The 12560-nt window shown below is 44.4% G+C and overlaps 1 long non-coding RNA gene across 2 annotated transcripts in view; it reads right to left on the bottom strand.

Moving 5' to 3' along the window:
- Window positions 1-4068: 4068 nt before the first annotated feature.
- Window positions 4069-12560, bottom strand: part of LOC148504062 (uncharacterized) — a 42602-nt gene continuing 34110 nt past the window's right edge. Inside the window, exons 3-6 of one of the 2 annotated variants that reach the window (XR_015869923.1) lie at window positions 9253-9354; window positions 8415-8501; window positions 4746-4865; window positions 4069-4153 (exon numbers count right to left, since the gene is read on the bottom strand). This is a non-coding gene — a long non-coding RNA (uncharacterized LOC148504062). The remainder of the gene's footprint in view (window positions 4154-4745; window positions 4866-8414; window positions 8502-9252; window positions 9355-12560) is intronic. The other variant, XR_015869924.1, reaches the window with a different exon arrangement.

Below are 12560 nucleotides of genomic sequence, written 5' to 3' on the forward strand. Positions count from 1 at the left end.
ACTAGAGATGTGTGGTTCTCTTCTCCAAAAATCCAAATCCACTCGAATTTTGTGAATCCAGGTAAATCTGAGTCACGGTTCAGATCTTCTGAGGAAATCTGGGCAAATCCGGGTCGCGGTTCTGATATATTTGCTGTTCGGAATTTGGATTTTAAATCCGAATTTCGTGTTTTGGATTGCATAAATGATTTTAGCTGTTTTTAAAGCTTTCTATCTATTTTTTTTTTTAAAATCCAGATCCAAAACGTAAACCAAAACACTTAAGGATGGTTTTGCAAGACCAAATCCAGTTTCAAAACCTTGAAGGAGATACAAAACCAAAACCAAAACACTGGGGGTCGGTGCACATCCCTAGTTGAAACCAGGGATTATATTTACTAAGATGGTTGTAGCTATAGTGCAGGGATGGGGAACGTCAGGTCCGGGGGCCCTATAAGGCCCCCGGAATCATTTGGTCTGGCCCTCTGAGCTTTTTTTCTGCTAGCCTCATCTGGCTAGCAGGGTACCTATAATGTTACTCTGCAGCCAGAATCTATGCAGCAGTGCCGCCTGGAGCATCCTTAGGATGCTTCAGACAGTTACACCGCTGCCCTTACAGCTCCGGGCATTGCTGTAATTACCGATGATTGTGGCCCCACCCTGTGTGACATCACACAGAGGGGGCGTGGCCTGCACCGGCCCGCAAATAATGTTATATTTATCAAAATGGCCCTCGGCAGAAAAAAGGTTCTCCACCCCTGCTATAGTGGGTGGAAAGGGTGCCATTGCTATGGGGCACACAGTCATAAAGTTGTTTACCAAGTTCTCTGAATTGCCTGCCAAGCAATTGGATCTGACCCATTGCCCAATCTGAATTTGGTGTGAGTAGTGGATGTTGAACAGGTAAGTGGCACTGCAATGTGGCATAAGCTTAACTGCTAACTGTAATGTGGAATAATATGACCTAGAGGGCGCTGTAATGTTACACAATATGAACGCGGGCACTGTAATGTGACACAGTACGACCTGGAGGCAATATAGTATAGATTAATATGAATAGAGGGCATGTAATGTGGCATAATAAGAACTGGGGGGCACTGTAATGTGTCATTATATTAATGGAGGGCACTACAATGTGGCATGAAATAAACTTGGGAAAACCACAATGTGGTATACTATGAACTTGGGTTACTACAATGTGGCATATTATGAACTGGTGGCACTTCATTGTGGAATAATATATACCAGGGACACTGTGTAGCATAATGTGAATTGGGGGCACTGTGTGGCATAATGTGTACTGCAAGTTCTACACCGTGGTATATTGTGAACTAGGACATTACGGTGGGACAAAAAATTAGCAATTGCTGTGGGCAGAGGTGCCTCTGTAGAATCATTATTTATATGGGCCCTACAAAGTTCTGGCTACGCCCCTGTTTACTAACGAGCAGTTTGGGAAAGCAGCTGATAAGTAGACTTTATTTACCATTTATTTCTGTTACCGTTTTAAAACCATCAGACAAAGCCAGAGCCGTAACTAGACTTTTTGGTGCCCTGTGCCAGAAAGAGCATTGGCGCCCCTCTCATTTTTCAAAGGGACATAGTGCACCCAAAAAAGGGTCATGGCCTCATGGGGAAGGGCCAGGGAAGACATAGGAGAGGCCAGAAGCTGCTGGGGATGAAATAAGAGGAAGCTACAAGCAAGAATGATAATAAACAGAAATTTGAGAGGCCCAAACAGCGCCCCCTGACCTGTGGTGCCCTGTGCGATGGCACCGGCCGCACTACCCTAGCTACGGCCCTGGACAAAGCCTCCAATGATCTGCAGCTACAGTGTGACAAACCGCTCATTAGTATATATACCCACAGGTCTTACTACAACCTTTAACAACTGCACACGGCCAAGCAGTAACATCATACAAGTTAAGAGAATGATGCAGAGATGGACTTGGACAAATCTGAACAAGCCATGTGGTAACACTGTACTCTAAAATGCATTATTAGACTATTCCCTGAAATTAATATACTGTATTTATCCTTCAACTAAATGACACATTTGCTACTTATAGACAGAGGCCCGGTGGTAGGTTAGTTATATGCTGCAACAAGCTTTTCTGTATGTTCAGTAATACCAATGCAAGCAAAACATTATCATAAAATAGTCAGCTTAGAGCTGCTGACTTTGATCCGTCAGTGCATTTTCATATTTATATAATGCAAAAGTATTTGTTAAGCCTTGTGAGCTAGAACAGCACAATGCACTAACAGCTGCTAATTTTGTCAGGTAGTGCATTGTGGTATAATGTAAAAGCGATGTATGATGCTGAGCTTTCATTTCAGCAAATGGAGAAAGTTGCATTGGTTTACATAAAAGAAAACAATAGATAGCAATTCACTTGCCATCACTTTGTCATTTGAAAACACTGTACAGAATGCATTTGTATATAACAGGGAATGATTGTCTACTAAAGCATTAATGCACCCTCGGCACAGGAATGACATTGGAAAGGTACAAGAAGCGAGAGATGAGATGCTATGATGTTACTGTCCGCGCAGAGGCTGACCATATCATTAGGCACACTGCAGATACAGTGCAACCTGACTGGCTGCTCTCATGGAATTCTGCCCTGTCTCATCACAGACATACCTTATGCTCTCATGTTTTATGTGACGCCATCAAGAGAACAGCATACTATGTAATTATTTTGCAACACAATTACATTTATTTGTTTGCATTGGTTATGGTATAAAAGATAGACAGGAGAAAGGCTGAGAGTGTCTAGATAGACACCAGGGGCCAAATGTATTAGGGCGAGAGTTTAGAAAATGTGAGAGTTCAGCAGTAACCTTTCACATTGGTCGAGTTTTATCTTAAAAATGGAAAACATCAGGTTCAGATCTTTAATCGTAAGAGTTTTTTTAGTCTAAAAACATGCGAGTTTGCATTTTCTAGGACTCTATTACACTGGCAGAGATTAAAAAGTGTGAGTAAACTCTAACATTTTCTAAACTCTCACCCTATTACATTTAGTGTCATTTCCATCTTACTCACCACTAGGGCACCTAACACTTGGCTGCTTATGCTCTGTTGCTTATCTGGGTGATATGGTCGCTAATGTAGCAATATATATTATCCATGTCCTGTATTGTATTGTTCTGTAAGTCACTTGTCTACAATTTGTTTATGTACTTATTAAGGCGCTGCCGAACACTTGTGGCGCCATATAAATAAATGATAATAATAATAATAATAATAATTTAGCCCCAGATGTTAGACAGTCAATAGGTCAACAGGGAACAAAGGGTCGACATAAAAAAGGTTGACATGGAAGAAGGACGACAGGTACAAATGGTCAAAGTGTCAACACAAAAATGTTTGTTTTCTAATCCTAATCTTCACCCTAACCGTGGTGCCTAAACCTAACCGTCGGGGTAGGTGCCTGACCCTAACCGCCCCTTATAGTGCCTATTCCTAATCCTCCGGAAAGTGCCTAACCCTCCCTCCTGGTGCCTAACCCTAACCATCGGGGTAAGTGCCTAACCCTAACCTTTCGGTAAGTGCCTAACTATAATCCTAAAAAAAAAATGTGTTGGCCATTTGTGTGTCGACCTTCTTCCATGTCGACCTTTTGTGTGTAGAACTTTTGTCCCTGTCGACGTTTTGTCCCTGTTGACCTACTGACTGCCTAACATCTAGTGTATATCTAGACACTGTCAACTTTTTTACTGTCTATCTTAAGTCCAAATAGCACTTCCATTTAATCTCTGGACTCTAATACATATGACTGTTAGCAGCGTGGACAGTTTTGCTCATGGTAATAGAAAGTGTAAAACAGAGTAGTACTTGTCAGTGATTAATCCTTTGAAAGTCTTCCTGTGTGAGTAGTGAAGGCGTTCGCCCGTAAAAGTTGGTATGGACTTGTGGCAGGGTGTGTAATGTGAAATGCCATGCCCACAGGCCACTTCCCCATTTTTATCATGTTGGGGGCATGTCCACCACTCCAGGAGCTGATAGCCATGCCCAGAGTCCCTCTCTCTAATGAATAAGCACAGCAAGCATGTGAATGAGTATTTTCTTACCTATATGATTTATCTGCAATGAGGGAACCTCTGAAGAAATTGGTCCTCCCTGGATAGGCAATTCATGCAGGATATCACATGGTCTGGAAGCCACCTGTTTGTGTTGTAATAAAGCCAATGTCATCATCATGCAACAGAGGTTCAACAAGATAGCAATAGAAGTTTTGGGGTAGGACAAAATGTGAGTTTCCCACATCAAACATTTTTTATTAATAACATATATATGCTCATTTAGTTCCATTTGCATCTGTAATATGGTTTCATTAGAATTGCTGTCTTACTGAAGATTACTGTCCCCCAGTCTTTTCTTCTAATAGTACCAGGGGTCCTACCATCCTCTTCGTGTGTCTCCAGCACCATCGCCTTGGGTGTCCCCAATGCCATCATCCTGCGTCTCCCCAGTTCCATCATCCTGCGTTTTCCCAGCACCATCATCCTGCGTTTTCCCAGCGCCATCATCCTGCGTTTTCTCAGCACCATCATCCTGTGTCTCCCTAGTGCCATCATCCTGCATCTTCCCAGTGCCATTGTCATTGACGAAACTAGGGTCTTCGGAGCCCAGGGCAAGACAAAGAACGACGCCCCCCCATACATATAAGAAACTATATATGCGTGGTCACATACCAGAAGGGGCATAGTTTCTCATCACTCTGGAAACATTCCTTTCCATTCCATATGCACCTTACCTATATGGTGGTTTCTCACAATGTGGAACCTCTGCAGAAATGTATCCTCCCTGGGAAGACGACGTCTTAAGTCAATATTCACTATTCATGTAGGTCGCATCATCCGGAAGATGCCTGTTTCTGTAGGAATATTAGCAAGGTCATCATCATACAACAGCGGTTCAACCAGACTCGTGCCCCCATCTCCTCCTGTGTTGTCTCTCAGCACACCATCGTTTCCCCACCGCATCGTCTCTCAGCACACTATCCCCTCCACTTCCACACCATCAGGACATGTGAATAAGGGATATTCCCTATATATATTAAAAGTAGTGGATAGATCCCCTTCAGTATTTATACCCTGATGTCATCAGTTACTGTCCAATGTCATTCCCTACTATCCATGTGGGCATAGAGGGGGAATATAAACCTGTGGTGAGTGGAATGAGCCCACAAAGGGACAAATTTCTTCTTTTTGTGGACTGTATGGTGGGCATGGGACTAAACTTCTACTGTCAATGACGTCACTTCCAGGAATAAACACTGAAGTGGATCTATTGTATACACTACTGTGTGTATTTGATGCACACAGACACACACTGACCCAGATACACACAGACAGACTCACATACACACACTGACACAGATACACATACTTACACAGATACAGTACACACACACACACACTGACACATACACTGATATAGATACACACACACACTGACACATATACTGAAACAGATGCACACAAACAGTGACACAAACACTGACACAGATACACACATACTGACACATACACTGACACTGATAAACACAAACACATACACTGACACAGACACACACACACACACTGACACAGATACCCCCTCTCCCCCACTCCTGACTGGCCGGGACAATACACCCCTCCCACTCCCCCGGACCACACTACTACATACCCACGGTGTGGCTGTTCTCAGCAGTCAGCATGCATAATAGGAAGGCTGCGTACTTCTGCTGCAGCTCCCCCTACAGTCTGCCCCAGCAGGCACAGTTGCTGCTTGCCACAGCTCATCAGGCCAGACGCAATGGTGATGGGGGGGCGGGTGGTGCGGGTACGATGTCCTGGCCAGCGGCACCCCCCTCTGCTAGGCCTGCCACGGTGACCAGGGCATGTGCCCCACTCTAACCCCCTAGATATGCCACTGGCCATTATCTTGCATCTCCCCAGCACCATCATTCTGCATCTTCCCAGCGCGATTATCCTGCATCTCACCAGCACCATCCTCCTGCCCTAGCACATAATAATCCCCCTCCCCCACACACAGATCATATTTCCTTAGCACAGAATAGTCCCCTCTCCCCACAGATAGATCATTATCTCCTCCTAGCACAACAGCCATACTTGCCAACTCTCCCAGGATGGTCGGGAGCCTCCTGAAAATTGGATGGCGATCCCGCCCCCCCACCCCGGAAGAGTGAGCAAGTCTCCTGGTTGGAACCCCGTGAATCGCGTCATCGTGGCCCCATCCCCGGCTGCAAAATGCCTGTAATCTCGCCATATTGTAGCGGGGACGTGGCCGCGATAATGTGATCGACCAGTTTAGCCCTCTATCCCGCCCCCAAATTCAAATTGCGCCCCCCTGCTCTGACAATCTGGCTGCCTCCTCCCCGAAGAGACAGCCAGATTGTCTGCAACCCTGATGCCGGTCTGACAGATAATCATCTTCCCTTAGCACAGAATAACCCCCCCGGGCAGATCATCATCTCCCCTTTGCACAGAATTATTCCTACCCACAGGCAGGTCATCATCACCCCTAGTATAGCAGATCCCCCTTCCCCTCAGACAGATCATCATCATCATCATCATCATCATCATCATCATCTCCCTTTAGTTAAAAAAATAGTTCCCTCTGCCATAGACAGATTATCTCCCTTTATTACAGAGTAAACCCCCCACAGATCATCATTAATTCCCCCAGCCCCAGGCATTCGGCACTGTGGCTTCCCTGGGGCTCTCATGATTTTTAACTAACCCAGATCTACCTGAGTCTCACAGACAGCCAGCCCAATTGTCTCTACACTCTGTCCCCTCCCCGGGCTGTGAAGATAAACCCTAACTTCATACTTCACAGCCTGTGGAGGGGGCAGAGTGGAGAGGAGACAATCAGGCTGGCTGCTTGGGTAGCCCTGTAACTTACCCCATCTTCTGCCGCCGGCCGCGGACCTGTGCCTGAGCACTCTTCCTCCAAGGTGCAGGTGTGCAGCATCTGATGTAGCTCCCTTCTAAACAGCTTCTTGCAATAGAGGCGGGCCAGGGGGAGCCGACAGCTGGGCTGCCTGCCTGTGACGCGATTTGGGGGGCGGGGCCACAGATGAGAAGCTGTCCAACACACCAATTGGCCCACTTGGATTTTCCCCGCTAAAGGTAAGGGTCAATCCGCCCCTGCTTCCATGACTCTCTCTCCCAGATGCAGCACTCATCAGGCCAATAAATTAAAATGATCCTTACTGTTCCAAGTATAAGGTCATAATTTAAAAGGTGATAGAAAACAATAATATCTTCTTGTTTGCCATCATCTTATTAAAATGAAGACACAGGATGAATAGCGCTAGCGCTCTCTAGAGAGGATGATAACAAGAGCCTACAATTGTTCCCCTTTCTTCCCAATAAGGTGCCTCTTCCAGATACTATCTTATGGCATGTTCTCCTATTTGGAGTCTAGCTCTGGGCTGTGGCAGCATCATCATCACGGTGATACAGAAGCCGGCAGCTTCACAGCTTGACAGGTAGTAAAAATAGAGATGCTGAATGAGTTATGAATGAAGTCACTTATTCAGGGCCTGATGCAGAGGTGGACGCAGTGTCAATGTTTGTGCAGTTGAGCGATTATTTGCTACTGTACATGAGAGAAAAGTCCTGGAAAACCCTAAGGCATGTGCTTATTACTGAGTGTACACAGAGACCACTTTTGCATATGGAATTGCTCCCATTTGAGCTGGTGGCAGAAATCCAAGCACGTCCCTTGGCATTGTCTGGGACGTGGCCTGAAGTGAATGCAAAACAATTCTCATGGGTGTGTTATGGGACTGACGCCGGAGGTTCAGGGAAAGCAGCTGTGTTCCCAAATGGCAGAACCGCAGCCACAGAAGCCATGTTTAGATAATTTTCAGAAGGCGAGACACTGCACTAGCAATAGGGCATCATAAGTGTTGATGGTGCATGGTGGAATGATAGTGTCCACAAGCATTGAAAGTTGGCATCTCAGAGTTCACAGAATCCGTCATATGCTCCTAGCATATTACAGCCATTGTGACTCCGCAAACATTAGTAGCCGTGCATGCATTAGTGTCCACCTCTGATTAAAGCCCTTAGTGTTTAGGTGCACTAAACCATTGCACCCTATGCAATCATTTAGGTTTGACAGGCTGTAGCGCCAGCCATGTTTAGAAGTGAAGTTGACAGGAATAAAGCTTATCATCCACTACTAACGTTTTCATCAGATCTGTCAACTGAACAATCATCTGACCAACTAAACAATCATGAATTTGACTCTATACACTACCAACTATTTCATGACATACATTTGTGTCTTGCTGCATCTTTGCTCATAGGGTGGGAAAAAAAGAACAGTTTAAAAAACCAAAATAACACTCAGTACATGATAAAGCTGGGAAGCAAGGTGAGTAAGGGAGTAATTGGAGAATACTTACTGGCTGGGGAAGGTCCATTTGGGCCAGCTTCCCTGCTGTCCTGCTTAGCCTGTGGTGGTTGGGCTGGTGGTGGTGGTGGTGTCTGGACTGTGGAAAAATAACACTGTACCGTCACTTTCCCTCAAAATGTTTTGGAAACAAATAAACCCCTACTGTACAATTCTTTACCAGAACCCTTCATAACACCATAAACAAAGACAATATACTGAAAGACTGTACATACTGCACGAGAATTGAAGAGCAATACAGTACAAGAAACAAATCTTGGCTTGTGCAATTAAAACAGTACTGTAGTTACTCGGCGGTATTTGTAAGCAATTTGGCCACATTTCTATAGTACAACATGATGACTTTAAGTGAGTTAATAGGCAGGGAAGCAATGCAACACAGCAATGAGAAAGGCAAGTACTGTAAGATGCATGGTTGCATAGGGGGAGGAACCAGTAGCAGGAAAATAGAAGAACAGTAATGATGCCAGTGTATCCTGTACAGTACAATATGTACTGTCCAGTACAGGGCATTGGTACGGCCACATCTGGAATACTGTGCCCATTTCTGGAGACCTTACTGTATGTGTATGGGCTACAGTACAGTATATTGCAAAACTTACTGTTACCAGTGAAAGCTGAGAAGATTTTAACATGTACGGTATACTGTAGTTTGGAGCAGAGAATGTAAGTGGGGACATGATAGAAAATGTGAAATATATAAAGGGTTTTAAGGAGGCACTGTACAGGAGGGAGAATAACAGTGAAACCCCCCCCCCCAAAAAAAAACACTCAGTACTTGATAAAGTTGGGAAGCAAGGTGAGCAAAGGAGTAATTGGAGAGTACTTACTGGCTGGGGTAAGTCTGGCTGGGGGAGGTCTACTTGGGCCAGCTTAACTGCTGTCCTGATGGGCCTGTGGTGGTTGGGCTGGTGGTGGTGGTGGTGTCTGGACTGTGGAGAAATAACACTGTACCGTCAGTTTTCCTCAAAATGGTTGGTAACAAATAAACCCCTACTGTGCAATTCTTTACCAGAACCCACCATAAACCACGAACAAAGACAGTATACTGAAACACTGTACATACTCATTAGGCACTATTGCAGTATTTGTAAATGCGGTATGACCGTTCATGCATGACCCTGCCGCTTGGCGCTGCTATCTTGTAGATAGCAGTGCCGATAATGACAGGGGCGCATAGCGCTCCTGTCATTTACTGCCCAGACCCCCGATAATACATCAGGGAGAAGCGGTATCAGCGCACACTACGTGCGCTGATACCGCTTCTGGGCTTCATACATCTCCCCCCATTACGCCACACATTACTAGTGCCCTTACAGACATTATGCCACACAATACTAGTGCCCTTATAGACATTATGCAGTGCCTTTACACACAGTACAGTACAGTATGCCACATGACTGTAATGTCCTTAGACACAAGACAAATAAGTAGAGCTCTTATACTGTAGTGTCCATTCTACTGTAGTACCCTACACCTAATCATTGATGAGGACATACTGTACTGTAAGAAAACATTTAGTTATATTATAAATACAGTAGCTGTAGCGATTAGGGATGAGCGGGTTCGGATTTCTGAAATCCGAACCCTCCCGAGCTCCCCCGATCCGAGTCAGGCTCGACTTTTCCCGCCTGACTCGGAACTGAAATCGAGGCAAAAAGTCATCATCCCACCTTCCGGATCTCGCGGGTTTTGGATTCTATAAAAGGTCCCTGCGTCGGCGCCATTTCTCACTCCGGCGGTGGACAGTGAAGAGGGAGGGTGGGAGCTTGGGCTGGCTGGGCTGTGTTGTGCTGCTGTTGTCCATAGGGGCTGTGACCACTCAGTCCATAGGGGCTGACTGGGCTGTGTTGTGCTGCTGTTGTCCATAGGGGCTGGCTGGGCAGTGTTGTGCTGCTGTCATAGGGGTTGGCTGGGCTGTGTTGTGCAGTCAGTTGTCCATAGGGGCTGTATCCACTCCAAAGTCTATAGAGGCTGGCAAGTCTGTGTTGTGCAGTGTCCCATAAAGGCTCTAGTCCTAGAGGGGTGCTGTAGTGTTGTCCAGGGGGTGATCTGTGCATCAGGGGTGCTCCCCCAAAGTGCACTCCAAAAAAAATGTATTTTTTTCTGTGTTTGTGAATTGTGTGCGCAGTAGCCGCACGTGCATCAACAAAGTAACGCCAAGCGTGCACCTGTGTCATAAGTAAAAGGCCGGCTGGCTCATCTGTTAAAGGGTGGTGTAACCCCCAAAGTGCACTCCACAAAAAATAAACAATTCTTTTTTTTCTGTGTTTGTGTGCGAAATGTATGCGCAGTAGACGCACGTGCATCAGCACAGCAGCAGCACCAAGCGTGCGCCTGTGTCAAAAGTTAAGGGCCGATTAGGACATCTGGTCCGGACTGAAGGACGTGCCAACAATGTCAATTTCTGACATGTCTACTGTCACTGCATATGATACCGTCACCACTGACAGAATGGTGGAGGAATTATTTTCTGTGTTTGTGAATTGTGTGCACTGTGGCTGCACGTGCATCAACAAAAGAGCAGCGCCAAGCGTGCGCCTGTGTCATAAGTACAGGGCCAGATAGCTTGTCCGTTAAAGGGTGCTGTAACCCCCAAAGTGCACTCCAGAAAAAATAATAAATTAATTTTTTTCTGTCTTTGTGAATTGTGTGGGCTGTAGCCGCACCTGCATCCTCAAAGCAGCAGCGACAAGCGTGCGTCTGCCTGTTAAAGGATGATGTAACCCCCAAAGTGCGCTCCAACCAAAATAAAATAATCTTTTTTTTTTCTGTGTTTGTGTGTGAAATGTATGCGCAGTATCCGCACCTGCATCCTCAATATCCTGCATCCTGCACCTGCATCCTGCATCCTTGTAATTCCAAGTAGGAAGTGGCTTGATCCTTGTACAGACAACTGATGCATCTTGTTGCAATCAGAACAATTTTTTCAGGGGTTAATATCTCTTTTGGTCTTCATAAGCCCTGATCATTAAGGGTATACTTTTAATAGCTGTTATTGAGCTAATCCCGTCCACATGTTTAAACATAAGTAGCTAGAATAATTTAAGCAATTATTAATATTTCTTTTAGTATTCTGAAAGGAGGCATCTCTCAATGGGCATACAACAATAATAAACCTTATTCATCAAAATATATTTGTTTCTTTTAGAAATCACATTAATATAGAAGCTGCAGTAGTCAGTTCAAAGGTGTTATAATAAGCAATACAAATGGCTTAATGCCAAGCAAGTTTTTATAATAAATATACATGTACGTAGACTAATAAGCTTTCTCTTTCAGAAAGTATACTAACCAACTCATATTTATATAAATAAAATGGGCATTACCATATCTAATAACTCACTTGCCATTGATTTAAAGGTATAATTTTAAAAGTAATTGAATAAACATATAGAGGGCCAAAGCACTGTATGAGAGCAGCTGGTAATAGGGGTGTCAGCCCCTGGGTAACTATAGACAAAAAAGAAGAATGGGATACCAGCGCTAGAGCATATCACTAAGTTAAAATAATAATGGTTAGGTTGGACGGTTCCTTTAAAAGAATATGTATATTTATTACAACAAATAAAACAGTAATCATCTAAAAAAAAGGACATATATCAATGTCAGTTATAATAAACCAATGGGGTATACAATAGATCGTACAGGACATCCACATAAGAAACTGTTAAGTCTCAATGATAATTAGTCTTACTCCTTGGTATCAATAAGACTCATATAGGCAGCACAATGTTACTGGTTCAGGGATAGCAAAGTTCATTCAGTCCTTAGCAGTGTTTACCGCAGAGATGTGGGCTGATGTTGATCCTCCGGATGCTCGTAATCGCTGCCAATAACTGGTATAATTTAGTCCAGTCACAGGTGTAGATCCAAATGGAGTTAAGAGTGGTATGTCCAAGTCATATAAAAAAATCATTAAAAAAATGCACACTAATGCGTTTTGCTGGATGTCTTTGAAGTCCAGCTTCGTCAGGAGCATATATGAATGTGTTCCCAAATGGTCTTTTTATACCTGTTGTATATGTCCACTAATTAATCAAATCTGTGTTCAAATCACAACCAAACAAAGGAACCGTCCATTATAACCCAAAATGATCTATCCAATCATAAGACAGTCCTACTTAATCACTGTTGA

This window comes from Taudactylus pleione, unplaced genomic scaffold (genome assembly GCF_031769625.1).
Source record: "Taudactylus pleione unplaced genomic scaffold, aTauple2 ptg000468l, whole genome shotgun sequence".
In the NCBI taxonomy this organism is placed as follows: Eukaryota; Metazoa; Chordata; class Amphibia; order Anura; family Myobatrachidae; genus Taudactylus; species Taudactylus pleione.